The sequence below is a fragment of the Eschrichtius robustus genome, chromosome 8, assembly GCF_028021215.1.
Source record: "Eschrichtius robustus isolate mEscRob2 chromosome 8, mEscRob2.pri, whole genome shotgun sequence".
In the NCBI taxonomy this organism is placed as follows: Eukaryota; Metazoa; Chordata; class Mammalia; order Artiodactyla; family Eschrichtiidae; genus Eschrichtius; species Eschrichtius robustus.
Genome location: NC_090831.1, coordinates 56,826,998 through 56,842,939, shown reverse-complemented (window position 1 = coordinate 56,842,939; position 15,942 = coordinate 56,826,998). Strand labels below are relative to the sequence as shown.

Here is a 15,942-nt window from a genome sequence, read left to right as displayed (position 1 = left end):
TTTGAATTTTTTGTCATCTGTCTTGGAGTTAACCTCAGCACTTTACCTTGTTTCGCACATTTAAAAAATCATAAACACATTCAGACACTGAGACACAACATACAAAAGTACTTACAGAAGGCATTGTACGTGTAGCACACTTTGATGAAGGCTTAGACTTTGAATTAAAAGGTGTTTAAATTGGCTCTTTTTTCATAACTTTCTGCTCCCTGTGTCTGTGCATTTCTAATGCAGTGGGGCTTAACTATCTCTTTTATTTCCTGGGCTTCCTCCTAACCCCCTTCTCATGGTCTCATATTCCACTCCATGTAACTTATCTGGGTATTTTCCTAAAGAGAGAATGTTTCCATTGGTTCCAGCTATTAAATTAACATTTATATTCACTCTGCTACTGAAGATATTTTCCTTCTCATGGGAAATCTTCATTTCACTAAAAGATGTCACCTGAGGTCCTTTACTTAAATTATCCCCTTAAGTAGATTTTGATTATATTGTTTTCCATTAATTGTAAAATAATTACCTTGATTTCTATTCAGCCTCAGGGAATAAAACAGCCTGGCCAGAGTATGACTATTGTCCTATCCACTTTCACCAGTAAATTCCTTGTACACTGGAGAACATAATGGCTTAAAGTCGATTTCACTGAATCCTATCTCACAATTACAGGGCCAGAAGTAAATAATGACTCAAAAAAAAAGAGCAAAGTATGCAATAAGAAGTTCTAATTAGTATGAACTAACCGGTAAAGGGAGGGTAGAGGGTAAAAAAATTAAGCAACACACAATGTTGTTTCATTTTGCAAGAGTTAAAAAATACAGACTCCCTTCCTTAAGCTTCTCTTCTGAACCTCACACTTTTGGAACGTGCCAGTGCTCAGTTCTCAGCTTTACTCTGCTGTGCCTATACTCACTCCCTAGATGACCTCATCCAGGCCTATATGCTGATGCTTCCAAAAGAAATCTCAGCCTCATTCCTCCCCTGAACTCTGCCCATGCCATGTTTCCCTGGGGGTGCATAGCAAGCACTTCAAACAACATGGCCAAGGCAGAACTCTTCATTTTCCCTTCCAGCTCCCCAGTCTTCCCCAAATCAATGTGTGGCTGCCATTCACTATACGAATCCAATTCTTTGCTTTTGATTGTATTCTTCTAACACATCAGCAAGTTGTATTGGCTCTGTCTCCAAGATGCCTCCCAAGTTCTAGCATGTCTCACTATATCTGCTACTAGTCTAGGCTGCCATCATCTCTTGCCTCAACTATTACAATAGATCCCTAATGGTCCACTTGTTTTTTCCGTTCTTGTCCCTCTACAACCTGCTACTTAGCTGTCAGAGTAAACATTTTAAAAATATGTCAGATCCAAACATTCCCCTGTTTAAACCCTCTAATACCTTCTTTTTCCCATTTTGAAAAATGTAGAAATGTTTTGTCATGGCTTATAGCTCTACATAATTTAGCCCCTGATTTCTTCTTTGACTCATCTTTGACCTCTCATCTCCTGAAAATCCTTAGCTCCAGCCTCACTAAACTTCATTTCATTTCTTGAATATTCTAACTTGTTCCTACTTGAGACTTTATGATTCTTGAACCCTGGACCTGCCGTAAACATCCCAAATCATTTCTTTTCATTAAAAGAAGCATCGACATTTGCATTCATCATTCCTTTTTCCTTTCCTCCTTTCTTCCTTCTTTCCCTCTTTCTTCCTCCACCCGCTCTCTCCCTTTTTCCCTTCTCACATGTAATTTATTGTATTTCTTCCACTAAACTGCACATGTCGTGACGGCATGGACTTTGTGTATAATCTTATGTTATAAACCCAGTGTCTAGAAAAATGCCTAGCACATACCAAATAATGAATAAATCTATTTGCCAAATCTGAAATAGTAGAGAAAATCAGAGATGTTGAGAAATAAGTGTATAGATAATTAATTCCTAAAACAACAGTTCTATATTGTCAGCTACTATAATGTAACCATAACAAGCAATATTTATTGAGTATTTAGTATCCTTCCAGGCACTGAGCTAAGTACTTCATGAACATCATCATTTATTTCTCAAGACAACCCTCTGAAGGAGTGCTCTTAGTTTTCCTGTATTATGAATGCATACTCTGAAGTTCACAGAGTTTAAGTGACTCATGGTCACACAACTTTTAAACGATAGATTTGGGTCTTTAATTGATTCGTACTCCAAAGCCCATGCTTGCAATAATTGTATTATACAAAAATAACACAGTAACTTTTTTAAAGATAGACTATCTGAACTCATGTCTATATTAGTGGAGGTACTGATAACCCAATAATTCTATGAAAGAATCTAAAGAGTCTGCGGAAGAATGCGTGAATGCACTGTCAACAGCATAAAGAAAAGTAGTAGGAATGGAGCGAGTACTACATTAGGGATCAGAAGTACTGGGTTCCAGTTTTATGTAGGCTGCTCCCCAGTATTATAAACTGGACCTCAATCTCCTTTTCCATAAAAGAGGGAAATTAGACTAAAATTAAAGCATTAAAACTGAACAGCACTTGAACAAAATTCAGTTCTCAGGTATATTTTCTTAGGTCCTTACTTTTTTTTTTTTTTTTTTAATCTTTTTTGGTAGAGAATTTGGGAATTCAGTTCACTCCCAGACTGTCCCAAAGAGTTCCTATTGTCCTTCATCCAGCCCACTAAACTCTTCACTATTTTTTACTCTGGTCCTTGGGGAACATGTGATCTTTTGGCATCTAAGCTAGAATTCATGGTATCTGATCCCTTTTCAAGTCCAAGAATACTGTCCACAAGGAGCTACCCATGGAATAAATACAAAAATATTTTAATGGCTGTATCATGACTTTTGTCAGTCAAAGCATAAATTAATTCTTAAGTTAATGATATTAATATCTTACACAGTTGTAAAATAACAAAAGCTACTAAATGTACACTTAGAATAAATCTCTTTAAAAGTTTATTGCCAAACATTATTTTATCTGTGGCTTGAATGATACATGGAAGATATATAATTTGTTTCACTGCTGTCATTTTAACATCGATCCTATTTTAAAGAATCATGACCAGAAATGAACATTTCACATAAACAGACAAGAGAATATGTCTGTGGTAGTAAAACATCCAGATGTAAAGAGGAAAAGTCAGTCATGTGACAGTTTCTTTACAGAGAGCCAAACATCTGGAGGTTTGGAGAGAACTTCACAATTACCTAAATACTTCATTTCTTATCTGGATATTTATTTTCATGTAGCTGCAATCTAATTTGGTGCAGTATCAGTAAGTAAGGGCAGGGTGAGGGGAGTGTTGGCTTCTAAAGAAAAGGTTGTTTTTTTCCCAAAGAACTATTTACGATATTATTTTTAATATTTTAAGAAGAGTTTTGGTCTTCTCAAAGGCCTTTTTCTAATATAGTGAGAAGTATAGTGCACAGAGAACCGAATATCTATAATTGTGTAATAAATCTTTTAATCTTGTTAAACTTGCATTAATTAACCATTAATCTAATTACAATAGTGTATGCAGAATATGTATATTAAAAATACTGGGAGTTAATAAACTCAACATAACTGTTTCATTAGAATATTTAGCATTTGAGACTGTTTTCTCCTTTTCTATTTATTTTCAGAAAAAAGCCCTCATCTTTTCAAAATAATATTCCAGCTTGGATACCTGATCAACACGGTTTCTATGAAGAGTATCCATCCCTCTGGAATTCTGAGCAAGTGGGAGCCTGCTAGTATTTAAAGTGCACTGACTGGGACTTCCCTGCTGGCACAGTGGTTAAGAATCCGCCTGCCAATGCAGGGGACATGGGTTTGAGCCCTGGTCCGGGAATATCCCACACGCCGCAGAGCAATTAAGCCCGTGCGCCACACCTACTGAGCCCGTGCTCTAGAGCCCACGAGCCACAACTACTGAGCCCGTGTGCCACAACTACTGAAGCCTGTGCACCTAGAGCCTGTGCTCCTCAACAAGAGAAGCCACTGCGATGAGAAGCCCGTGCACCACAACAAAGAGTAGCCCCCTCTCCCCGCAATGAGAGAAAGCCCACAAGCAGCAAAGACCCAATGCAGCCAAAAATAAATTAATTTATTTTTAAAAAATATATAAATTTATTTAAAAAAAATAAATAAATAAAATACTAAAGTGCATTGACTGATATTTTACCAGGTAAACAGCGTAATACAGTTTTGCTCACTAATGAACAGAGACAGGTATCTTCAGGAGGACCAGAGTTTCAAAATACTATGTGGACTAGTTACTCAGGAATTTTATGTTAGAAGACACTCTTAAGAAAATTAAAGACTTGCCATGAGTAGCTGCAGTTGAACAATCACTTAGCTTGTGGTACTTAAAAGAATTTCCATGAGACCAGTCTTGACTGTCTACTTCTCTCATAAAAATGAATTGTGGTTCAAAATGTATTGGGAAGAAACAAATAAAAATATTAGAAACAACTGAAAAAGACCTACCAGAAATCAGATACCTAAACAATCAAATCAAATTTACAAACATTATTGACAGAATTGTCTATCTTGTTTTATCCAGTACTTCTTAAGCCAAAAGCTATTAGTCATTCACTATAATAAGTAATTTCTTAGCAAAATATGCCTTGTTTGGGGGAGTGGCCAAGATGGCAGAGAAGGAAGACCCTCAGCCCACCTCCTCCACAGGCACACCAAAACTGCAGCTATTTACAGAGCAACAATCCATGACAGCGACCTGAAGACTAGCAGAAAAGATCTTCTACAGCTAAAAATATAAAGAAGGAACCAAAATAAGATGGGTAGGAGGGGCAAATATCTGGTACGGTCAAGCCCCATACTCCCAGGTGTGTGACCCACAAATGGGAGGATAATTACAACTGCAGAGGTTCTCCCCTAAAACTGCAGGGTCTGAGCCCCACATCAGGCTCCCCAGCCCAGGGGTTCTATACTGGGAAGACAAGCTCCCAGAACATTTGGCTTTGAAGGCCAGTGGGGCTTACTTTCAGGAGAACCAGATGTGAGAAATACAAGCTCCACCCTTAAAGGCACACACAAAATCTCACACACTACAAGACCCAGGGCAGAAGCAATAGCTTGAAAGAAGCCTGGGTCAGACCCACTTGATGAACTTGCAGAGCATCCCAGAGAGGCAGGAGGCAAATGAAACCCACCTTGGGGACACAGATGCTGGCAGCAGCCATGCTGCCATGAGGACACTGGTGCTGGTAAGCACCATTTTGGAGTCCTCGCTCTCGTTTCTTAGTGTCAGGACACAGCCCCAGCACCCAGCTGGTCAGCACCAGTCCTGAGATGTGCCAGGCTAGGCAGCTAACTGGGCAGGGACACGGCCCCACCCACCAGCAGGTCAGCTACCTTAGGACCCACTAAGCCCCCAGCCACCGATGACCTGGCCCCACCTACCAGAGGGCTTAGGACTAGGCCTCACCCGCCACTGAGTAGGCTCTAGCCCCAGGATTTCTAGGGACCCATCAGCTAGCTATCAGACATGGCCTTACCCACATTGGAATGGCACTACTCCTGGGACCTGGCCTTACCCACCAGGAGATGGGAGTTATCCTTGGGATCCCCTGGGCCCTGGACCTGCCCACTTGAGCATGACACTAACTCTGGGACTTCCAGGGCCCTGTAGTCAGAGACCCTGGAACTCAGTGCCACCCACCACTGGGCTAGCACTAGCCCTGGGACCCCTCCAGAGATCTCATGCAGTTGCCTCATGACCCAACCCCACCCACCTGCAGGCCAGTATCAGGACTGGAACTCCTCTGTCTTGCAGCCAGCTGTGCCAGGACACAGTCCCACCCACGAGCAGCCAGCAGCCTCCACATAAGGCAAGGCCTGGCAACCAACTGGGCTGGGAGCCAACCAAGCCTAGAAGCACATTCACAGTAGTCAGCCTGCCACAACAGAAGGACCCACACAGTTCACAGAGAGGGCACCCCTAAAGCATATAGCTCTGGTGACCAGAGAGGAGTCCGCTGCTGGGTCCCATAGGACACTTCCCACATAGGTCACTTCTGCAAGATGAGGAAATGTAAAAACCTACCAAATACATAGAAATAAATACAGTGAATTAGTCAAAATGAGGCAACAGAGAAATGGGTTCCAAATGAAACAACAAGGTAAAACCCCAGAGGAACTAAGTGAAGTGGAGATAAGCAATCTACCAATAAAGACTTTAACACTTTGTTAAAAACTGCTAACTTCTCACTCTATTCATTTTTCCCCCAAGTTCAGGAGCATCTTTATGATCATTACCTTAATGTCTGTATATAAACCTCATGGTAACCACAAACCAAAAATCTCTAGTAAGTACACACACGCAAAAGAGAAAGGAATTCAAACATAGCACTAACAATAGTCATCAAATCACAAGGAAAGAGAGAAAAAGAAGAAAGGAACACAAGTAACAACAAAAACAACCCGAAGACAATTAACAAAATGGCAATAAGTACATACCTATCAATAATTACATTAAATGTAAATGGACTAAATGTGCCCATCAAAAGACAGAGTGACTGAATGGATAAAAAAACAACACCCATACATATACTGCCTATAAGAGACTAATTTCAGATCTAAAGACACACCAAGACGGAAAGTGAGGGGATGGAAAAATGTATTTGATGTAAATGGAAATGAAAAGAAAGCTGGGGTAGCAATACTTACATCAGACAAAATAGACTTCAGAGCAAAGACTGTGACAATAGACAAACGAGGGCATTACATAATGATAAAGGGATTGATCCAACAAGAAGATATAACAACCGTAAATATATATGCATCCAACATAGGAGCACCTGAATTCAGAAAGCAAATATTAGCAGAAATAAAGAGAGAAATTGACAGAAACACAATAACAATAGTGGACTTTAACACCCCACTTACATCAATGGAGAGACCATCCAGGCAGAAAATCAAGAAGGAAACACTGGCCTTAAATGACACATTAGACCAAATGAACTTAATAGATATATAAAAAAATTCCATCCCCAAACAGCAGAATACATTCTTTTCAACTGCATACGTAACATTCTCCAGGATAGATCACATGCTATGTTACAAAACAAGTCTCAGTAATTTTAAGAAGAATTACATCATACTAAGCATCTTTTCCAACCACAAACATATGAGACTAGAAATCAAGACAAAACTGCAAAAAAAAAAAACCATACAAACAAAAGGAGGCTAAACAATATGCTACCATATGAATGGGTCACTGAAGAAATCAAAGAGGAAATCAAAGAATATCTGGAGAAAAACGAATATGAAAACATAATAACCCAAAATCTATGGGATGCAGTACAAGCAGTGTTAAGAGGGGAGTTTATAGTGACACAAGCCTACCTCAGGAAACAAGAGGTTGTCTCAAATAAACAACCTAACCTTATACCTAAGGAACTAGAAAAAGAAAAACAACACAGAAAAACCTCCTAACTTAGTAGAAGGAAAGAAATCATAAAGATCAGAGCAGAAATAAGTTAGAGACTGAAAAGATAAAAAAGATCAATGAAACTAAGAGCTGGTTCTTTGAAAAGATAAACCAAATTCATTAAACTTTAGCCAGACTTACCAAGAAAAAAAGAGAGGGCCCAAATCAGTAAAATCAGAAATGAAAAAGAAGTTAAAACTGACACCACAGAAATTCAAAGGATAATAAGAGATTACTACAATTATACACCAAAAAAATGGACAACCTACAAGAAATGAACAAATCCCTAGAAATGTACAGTCTTCCAAGACTGAACCAGAAAGAATTAGAAAATGTGAACAGACCAATTATGGGTAATAAAATTGAATCAGTAATTTAAAAACTCAACAAACAAAAGCCCAGGACCAGGTAGCACCTGAATTCTACCAAACATTTAGATAAGAGTTAACACACATCATCTCGAACTGCAGAGGAGGAAACATTTCTTAGTCATTTTATGAGGCCAGCATCAACCAGATACTAAAATAAGACAAAGATATCACAAAAAAGAAAACTACAGGCCAATATCACTGATGAACATAGATGCAAAAATCCTCAACAAAATATTAGCCAACAAAATTGAACAATATATTTAAAGAATCATACACCATGATCAAGTGGGATTTATCCCAGGGATGCAAGGATTTTTTAATATCCACAAATCAATCAATGTGATATACTACACTAACAAATTGAAGAATAAAAATCATACGATCATCTCAATAGATGCAGAAAAAGCTTTTGAAAGAATTCAACATTGATTTATGATAAAAACTCTCAACAAACTGGGTATAGAGGGAACACACCTCAACATAATAAAGGCCTTATATGATATACCCCACAGTTTCATACTCAGTGGTGAAAAGCTGAAGGCATTTCATCTAAGACCAAGAAAAAGACAAGGATGCCCACCCTTGCCACTTTTATTCAACATAGTATTGGAAGTCCTACTCATAGCAATCAGACAAGTATTGATAAAAGAAGTAACAAGAATCCAAATTGGAAAGGAAGGAGTAAATCTGTTACTGTCGGCAGATGACATGATACTACACATAGAAAATCCTAAAGATGCCACCTAAACTATTGGAGCTCATCAATGAATTCAGTAAAGTTCTAAGATATAAAATTGTCATACAGAAATCTGTTGTTTCTGTACACTAACAACAAACTATGAAAAAGAGAAATTAAGGAAACAATCCCATTCACAATCTCATCAAAAAGAATAAAATACCTGAGAATAAATCTAAGGAGGTAGACAACCTGTACTGGGAAAACTGTAAGACACTGATGAACGGAATTTAAGATGATATCAACAGATGAAAGATATACCATGGTTATGGATTGGAAGAATTAATCTTGTTAAAATGACCATACTACCTGAGGCAACCTATAGATTCAATGAGATCTCTATCAAAATATCAATGGCATTTTTCACAGAACTAGAATAAAATTAAAATTTGTATCAAAACACAAAAGACAATGAATAGGCAAACAATTTTAAGAAAGAAAGACAAAATAAGAGGTATCAAGCTCTCTGATTTCATACTACACTATAAAGCTACAGTAATCAAAACAATATGGCACAAAAACAGATACATAGGTCAATGGAATGGAATAGAGAGCCCAGAAAGGAGCCCACACTTATATGGTCAATTAATCTATGACAAAGGAGGCAAGAACATAAAATGGAGAAAGACAGTGGTCTTTATAAGTTTAAGTGGTGCTTAGAAAAGTGGACAGCTACATCTAAAAGCATGAAATTAGAACATTCCCTAACACCATATACAAAAAAAAAAACTCAAAATGGATTAAAGACCTAAATATATGACCAGAAATCATAAAATTCCTAGAAGAAATCATAGGCAGAACATTTTCTGACATAAACCATAGCAATCGTTTTTTTGGATCTGTCTCCTAAAGCAAAGGAAATAAAAGCAAAAATAAACAAATGGAACCTAAACTTAAAAGCATAGCAAAGGAAACCATCAATGAAATGCAAAGATAACCTACTAAATGGGAGAAAATATTTGCAAATGATACAACCAATAAGGAGTTAATATCCAAAATATATTCGGATGGCCAGCAGCCACATGAAAAGATGCTCAGCATCATTTATAATCAGAGAAATGCAAATGAAAACCACAATGCGGTATCACCTCATACCTGACAGAAAGGCTATCATCAAAAAGAACACAAATAACAAATGTGGGCAAGGACGTGGAGAAAAGGGGACCCTCATACACTGTTGGTGGAAATGTAAATTGATGCAGCCACTGTGGAAAGTTTCTCAAAAAACTAAAAATAGAACTATTTACAATACAACCTAGGAATTCTACTCCTGGGTTTTTATTTTTAAAAAATGAAAATACTAATTTAAAAAGATACATGCACCCCAATGCTCACAGCAGCATTGTATACAATTGCCAAGATATGGAAGTAACCTACATGTCCATCGACAGATGAATGGATAAAGAAGATGCAGCATGGTTAAAGAAGATGTGGTATGTGTGTATATATACATATAAAGTGGAATACTACTCAATCATAAAAAAGAATGAAATTTTGCCATTTTCCACAACATGGATGGACTGGGAGGATATTATGCTAAATGAAAGAAGTCAAACAGAGAAAGACAAATACTGTATGATATCACTTGTATGTGGAACCTAAAAAATAAAACAAACTAGTGAATATAACAAAAAAGAAACAGAATTACAGATATAGAAAACAAACCAGTGGTTACCCTTGGGGAGAGGGAAAGGGGGAGGGCAAGATAGGGGTATGAGATTAACAGGTACTAACTACTATGTATAAAATAAATAAGCTACAACATAGGGACTATAGCCAATATGTTATAATAACCATAAAAGGAGTACAACCTTTAAAAATTGTGAATCACTATGATGTACACCTGAAACTTATATAATATTGTACATCACCTATACCTCAGTAAAACAAGAAAGAAACAGTTGACTGGCATTGAATTATAACCCAATGTAGAAAGTAAATATACAAGAGTCCATACTGATATAAATAAATGATTGACTAAATAAGTAAAAGAGGGAAATAGGCAAATTTCTCATATAGAAGAATTCCAAATAATTTATGTACATATTGCCCCCTCAAAGAGATGGAACATAACTCCACAACCGTAAGTGTAGGTTGTCTTAGTGACTTCTATGTGCAGTCTGAAACAGAGGAAAAAAGAGTAACTTCACAGTGGAGAAACCTGACAAACACAACCTCATCCAGGTGATAGGTGCTGATAACATTCACCTTTGATATGATGGAATGAGAATGGTACTTTACCTCTGAGGCTTTCCTCCCCCAAACCCATAATCTTAATCTCATCATGAGGAAAACCATCAAACAATCCCAATTAAGGCACATTTTACAAAATACATTTCTAACACTCCTCCAAACAGTCAAGTTCATCACAAACAAGGCGAGTCTGAGAAACTGTCACAGCCAAGAAAAGGAACCTAAGGAGACATGACAACTGAATGTCACATTCTTTTACCCTGGATAGGATCCTGGGACAGGAAAAGAACGTTAGGTAAAAATTAAAGAAATCAGGATGAAGTATGGACTTTAGGTAATAATAATGTATCAATGTTGGTTTACTAGGTGTGACAAATCTATCATACTAATGTAAGATCTTAACAACAGAGGAAACTGAGTACTGAGCACCTGAGAACACTATTATCTTGGTAACTTTTCTACAAATCTAAAACTATTATAAAAGTTTACTTTTCTAATGTCTTGTTTTAAGAAGGATTGCATATTTGCACACTCTGGGAAGAGATGTCATTTAATAAACTGCTGAATGAATTGCAGTTTGATGGTCCTGTGGTAATAATAACAATCACTCAGCAGTAAATCAATGAGAAAACACCAGGATCATCAGAATGGGCTACCTGTAAACGAATCCTAAATCTGCCAGAGTAATCAGCACATTCACTGCATGCAGCAGATTAAACAATCATATAACAAGGAAAGCTATAGGAAATGTGATTAGATTTGGCTTGTATATTTGTCTACTGGAGCGGCCATGACAAAATACCACAGACTGGGTGGCTTAAAAAACAGAAATTTATTTTTTCACAGTTTGGGAGGCTGGAAGTACAAGAACAGGATGCCAGAGTGATCTATTTTGGTGAGAGCTCTCCTCTTGGCTTGTAGATAGCCACCTTCTATCTGTGTGCACACAGGGACTTTCCTCAGTGTATGTACTTGGAGAGAGAGAGTAAGAGATCTCTCTCTTCTTTTTCCTATAAGACCATCAGTCCTATTGGATTAGGGCCCCACCCTTATGACCTCATTTAACCTTAATTAACCTCCAAAAGACCACTTCTTCACATACAGTCACACTGGGGCTTACAGCTTCAGTATTTGAATATGGACACAATTTAGTCCATAGCAGCCTGTTTTGTGTGTGTGTGTGTGTGTGTGTGTGTGTGTGTGTGTGTGTGTGTGTGTGTGTGTGTTGGGGGAAGGAGATCTGAGAAAGTATTTAATATTGCCAAAATATTTATAGTAGGACTTTCTAGAATAGGTGAAAACGTTAAAACTTTACTAAGATATTTACAAGGCCAACTGGAAAGATTTTCGATCAATTAGTAGACTCATGTAAAGGGATAACTCATGGTATAAATAGTACGGTTTGAGCCATCTGTGTGTGGTCAATAGCAAGCTTAGGTCCAAAGCCAAGGAATGGTCTTTTTCTTGAAGCTGTCTTTCTTTTCACAGAAATTCTCTTCACCTCTGAGCTTAAATTTCCTTAAAACATTTAAGAATATTTAAAACTTTTCCTTCATAAACTTCAATGGGAATAAATAAATGGGTAAAATATGAATGAGTGAATATAACAATGATTCACAGATTGTCTCAAAGACAATGAGCTTTTTTGTAATTTTCCCTTGCAAAATATATTACAAATGACAGCCCAAATACTGGTAATGAGTTCTCTAATGTTTCAGAAAATAATATGCCTTGTCAAGCAGGCAACACTAATTTATGTTATACTAGCAATGAATAATAAGAACTCGAATTCAAAAATATCATTTACAGTGGCATCAAAATATAAAACACTTAGGAATACGTTTTATAAAAGATGTATAAGACCTAAACACTGAAAACTACAAAAATTTGCTGCAATAAATTAAAGATTTCAACAAATGGAGAAACATATTGAGTATGCGGATCAGAAGACTAATATTGTTAAGATGTATATTCTCCCCCAAATTGATCTACAGATTCAGTACAATCCCAGACAGCATTTATTTTAAAGAAATTAACAAGCTGGTGCTAAAATTTTAAAGAAAATGCACAGGACCTCAAACAGTTAAAACAGCTTTGTAAAAGAAAACAGTTAATATGTGTACTGACAAATTAGACCACCTGGGTTTGAATCCTGCCTCTGCTACTTGTTTTCCTGTGTGGCCTTGAATGTTGAACTTCACTCTCAAGGAAGCACGGTACCTGGTTTCAAAAATTATTGTAAAGCTAGAGTAATTAAGATATTGTTTTTTTTAGTGTAAAGATAGACAAATAGATAATGGAACAGAATAGAAAGTCCAGAAATAAACCAACACCACATATGGTCATTTGCCTTTTGACAAAGAGACCAAGGCAATTTAATGGGAGAAAAGTCTGGTAGTGCGGTTGGATAACTTCACACCAATAAAACAAAACAAACAAAAAAACTTGACTCTATCTCACCATAAACAAAAAACAATCAAAATTTTATCATAGACCCTAAATCTAGTTTTTACTAGAAATTAAAAACACTTGCTCTTCAAAAGATACTGTTACAGGAATGAAAGGGCAAGCCATAGATTGGAGGAAAACTTCTCCAAAACGGATTTCCAACTAAGAGCTTGTATCCAAGATAGAGAATGAACTTTCATGTATCAATAATAAGAAAATGAACAACCCAATTTAAAAAGGGAAGAATATTTGAACAGATAGTTCACCAAAGAAGATGTACAGATGACAAATAAGCACATGAAAGGATGCTGTTAAGAAAATGCAAATTAAAACCTCAATACAATGTCACTAACCATATCAAGTGTTGGTTAGGATATGGAACATCTGGAATTCTATATACTACTGGTGGGAATGCATACTGGTCCACTCACTTTTGAAAACAGTTTGGCAGTTTCTGAAAAATTTAAACAAACACCCACCGTATGACCCAGCCATATTACTCCTAAGTATTCACAGGAGGATATGAAAACCTATGCACAAAAACTTGTACACAAGCATTCAGAGAAGCCTTATCTGTAATGCCCCCAAACAATCTAAACGGTCATCAACAGGTGAATAGGTAAGCAAATTGTGATATATCCATACAATGAAATACTACTAAGCAATAAAAAGGAACAAACTAATGCACAAAACAAAATGAAAGAATCTCAAAATAGTCATGCATAGTGAAATAAACCCCCTCAAAAATAGGGTACATATGTATGATTCCATTTATATAAAATTCTAGAATATGCAAACTAATCTAGAGTGACAGAAAGCACATCAGTGGTTGCTTGAGGATGGAAAATTACAAAGGTCAGAAGGAAAATTGGGAGGATGGTAGATATATTCATTATCTTGATTGTGTGTGACACATATTAAAATTCATAAAAATACACTTTAAATATATGCAGTTTAGTAGATATCAATTATACCTCAATGAAGCTGTAAACAAAAAAACAAACAAAAAATATCAAACCCGTGCAGGAGAAGTCCACGTAGTGGTTACCCTTGGTGAGTGTGGGTGTTAATGGAAGCAGGAGAGGTTTCTGGGTTTCCAGTGATGCTCTGTTTTGATCTGGATGCTGATGGCACACATGTGTTCACTTTCTGAAATTAATTTAGCTGACACATATGATATGTATACTTTTCTAAATGTATGTTTTTCTTCTTTAAACATTTTACATTAAAATAAATATATAAAGTTTTGCCTTCTCCGTGTAGACAGGACCAACATGAAACATACCTTTCAAAAAGACAAGATGAATTACAGATGGGAACAGAGGCAGAGAGAAATAAAAAGCCCAGTCAGCTAATATTTAAATCATGCTTTACTGAAACATAACACGGAAACTTCTCTCAAATTCCTGATCTGTAAAAATCTTTCTCATTTTATCACTGAATCTTTCAGAGACTTTTTTTTTTTATATTCCTTATCGCAAGACATTAATTCCCAAGGTGGATTTTTCAAAATTCTTTTTTAGCAGTATATTAAAGTACTATGTAGTGAAAGGTGTTTTGTAGGCAAAAATGATTAGGAAAGTTGTGTTATACAAAGTTAAACTGTTTTCCTCCATGCAGTATTTATATATAAGCTTTTACCATGTAAAAATGTGCCATGAATCCCATATAGGGCATATGCGATGTTTCTCAAACACAGTCACAGAACCTCCTTTTTCAAACAGCATTCTAAAGCACTAATATTTCAATGACTATACATGGTAGTTCTAGAAATGCAATACCAACTGTGGTTGTTTACTATTATAGTTAAAATGTGTGTTGTCAACTTAGCATATCTGGGCTTGAATCCTGACTCTGCTACTTTTTTTCCTGTGTGAATATGAATGCTGAGAAGTATACATGTCATTTCTGTCAGATAAATTAATTTCAGAAAAATGAATATATGTGTACCATTAACATCCAGATCAAAACACAGAGCATTACTGGAAGCCCAGAAGCCTCTTCTGATTCCAGTGACTACCCACGCTCACCAAGGGTATCTTTCAAAAGGAGATGATAAAAATATGGTTGTTGTGGGTATAAAATGACTAATAACCATACATAGGACAGTCCCTGCTACATAGTAAGTGTTCAAAAGTGTTAACTACTAATATTAAGAAAAGTTGCCTAAGCAAGAACCACAAGGTAGAGATCATGTTCCATTATTAGTCTTGACTGGAACTTAGGGGCCATCTTACTGTCCATCAACCCACCAAAAATCTGGCAATAGAATTACATGAGATGTACACGTTCTCACCATAACAACAACAACAAAGTGGATAATATGTGAAGAATGTGTTAAGTAATCTTATTGTGGCAATCAATTCTCAATATATGTGTGTATCAAATCATCACATTGTATACCTTAAACTTACATGATGTTACATGTCAATTATATCTCAATAAAGCTGGGGAAAAAAATAACAATTACTATCATATACACTCATCAAGGAGACTGAATGACAATATAAATAAAGTGTCTAGTCTTAAACCTCTAAAAATCAAACGAATTACATGAGATGCTGTTATTCATAACCACATTCAGCATACATGGTAAGATTACAAATTCCTTGAGAGCAGAGACCACATTTGTCCATCATCCTCCTTTTCTAGGGTTTAGAGTTGAGCTTAACCAGTCTAAGCATCTTAGAAGCTCTGGGATGTCCAGCAGTTGTATTAGCATGAGGGAATCCAGGCACTTCGGAGTAATTGTGAAGGGGATTTT

The 15,942-nt window shown here is 36.7% G+C and overlaps 1 protein-coding gene across 1 annotated transcript in view; it reads right to left on the bottom strand.

Annotated features, from left to right (window-relative positions):
• The window catches only part of TMEM196 (transmembrane protein 196), a 265,704-nt gene extending 258,770 nt beyond the window's left edge, over positions 1–6,934 (bottom strand). The window contains exon 1 of the mRNA XM_068550529.1: positions 6,887–6,934. The gene's annotated coding sequence lies outside the window, so the exon portion shown is untranslated. The remainder of the gene's footprint in view (positions 1–6,886) is intronic.
• Positions 6,935–15,942: the final 9,008 nt, after the last annotated feature.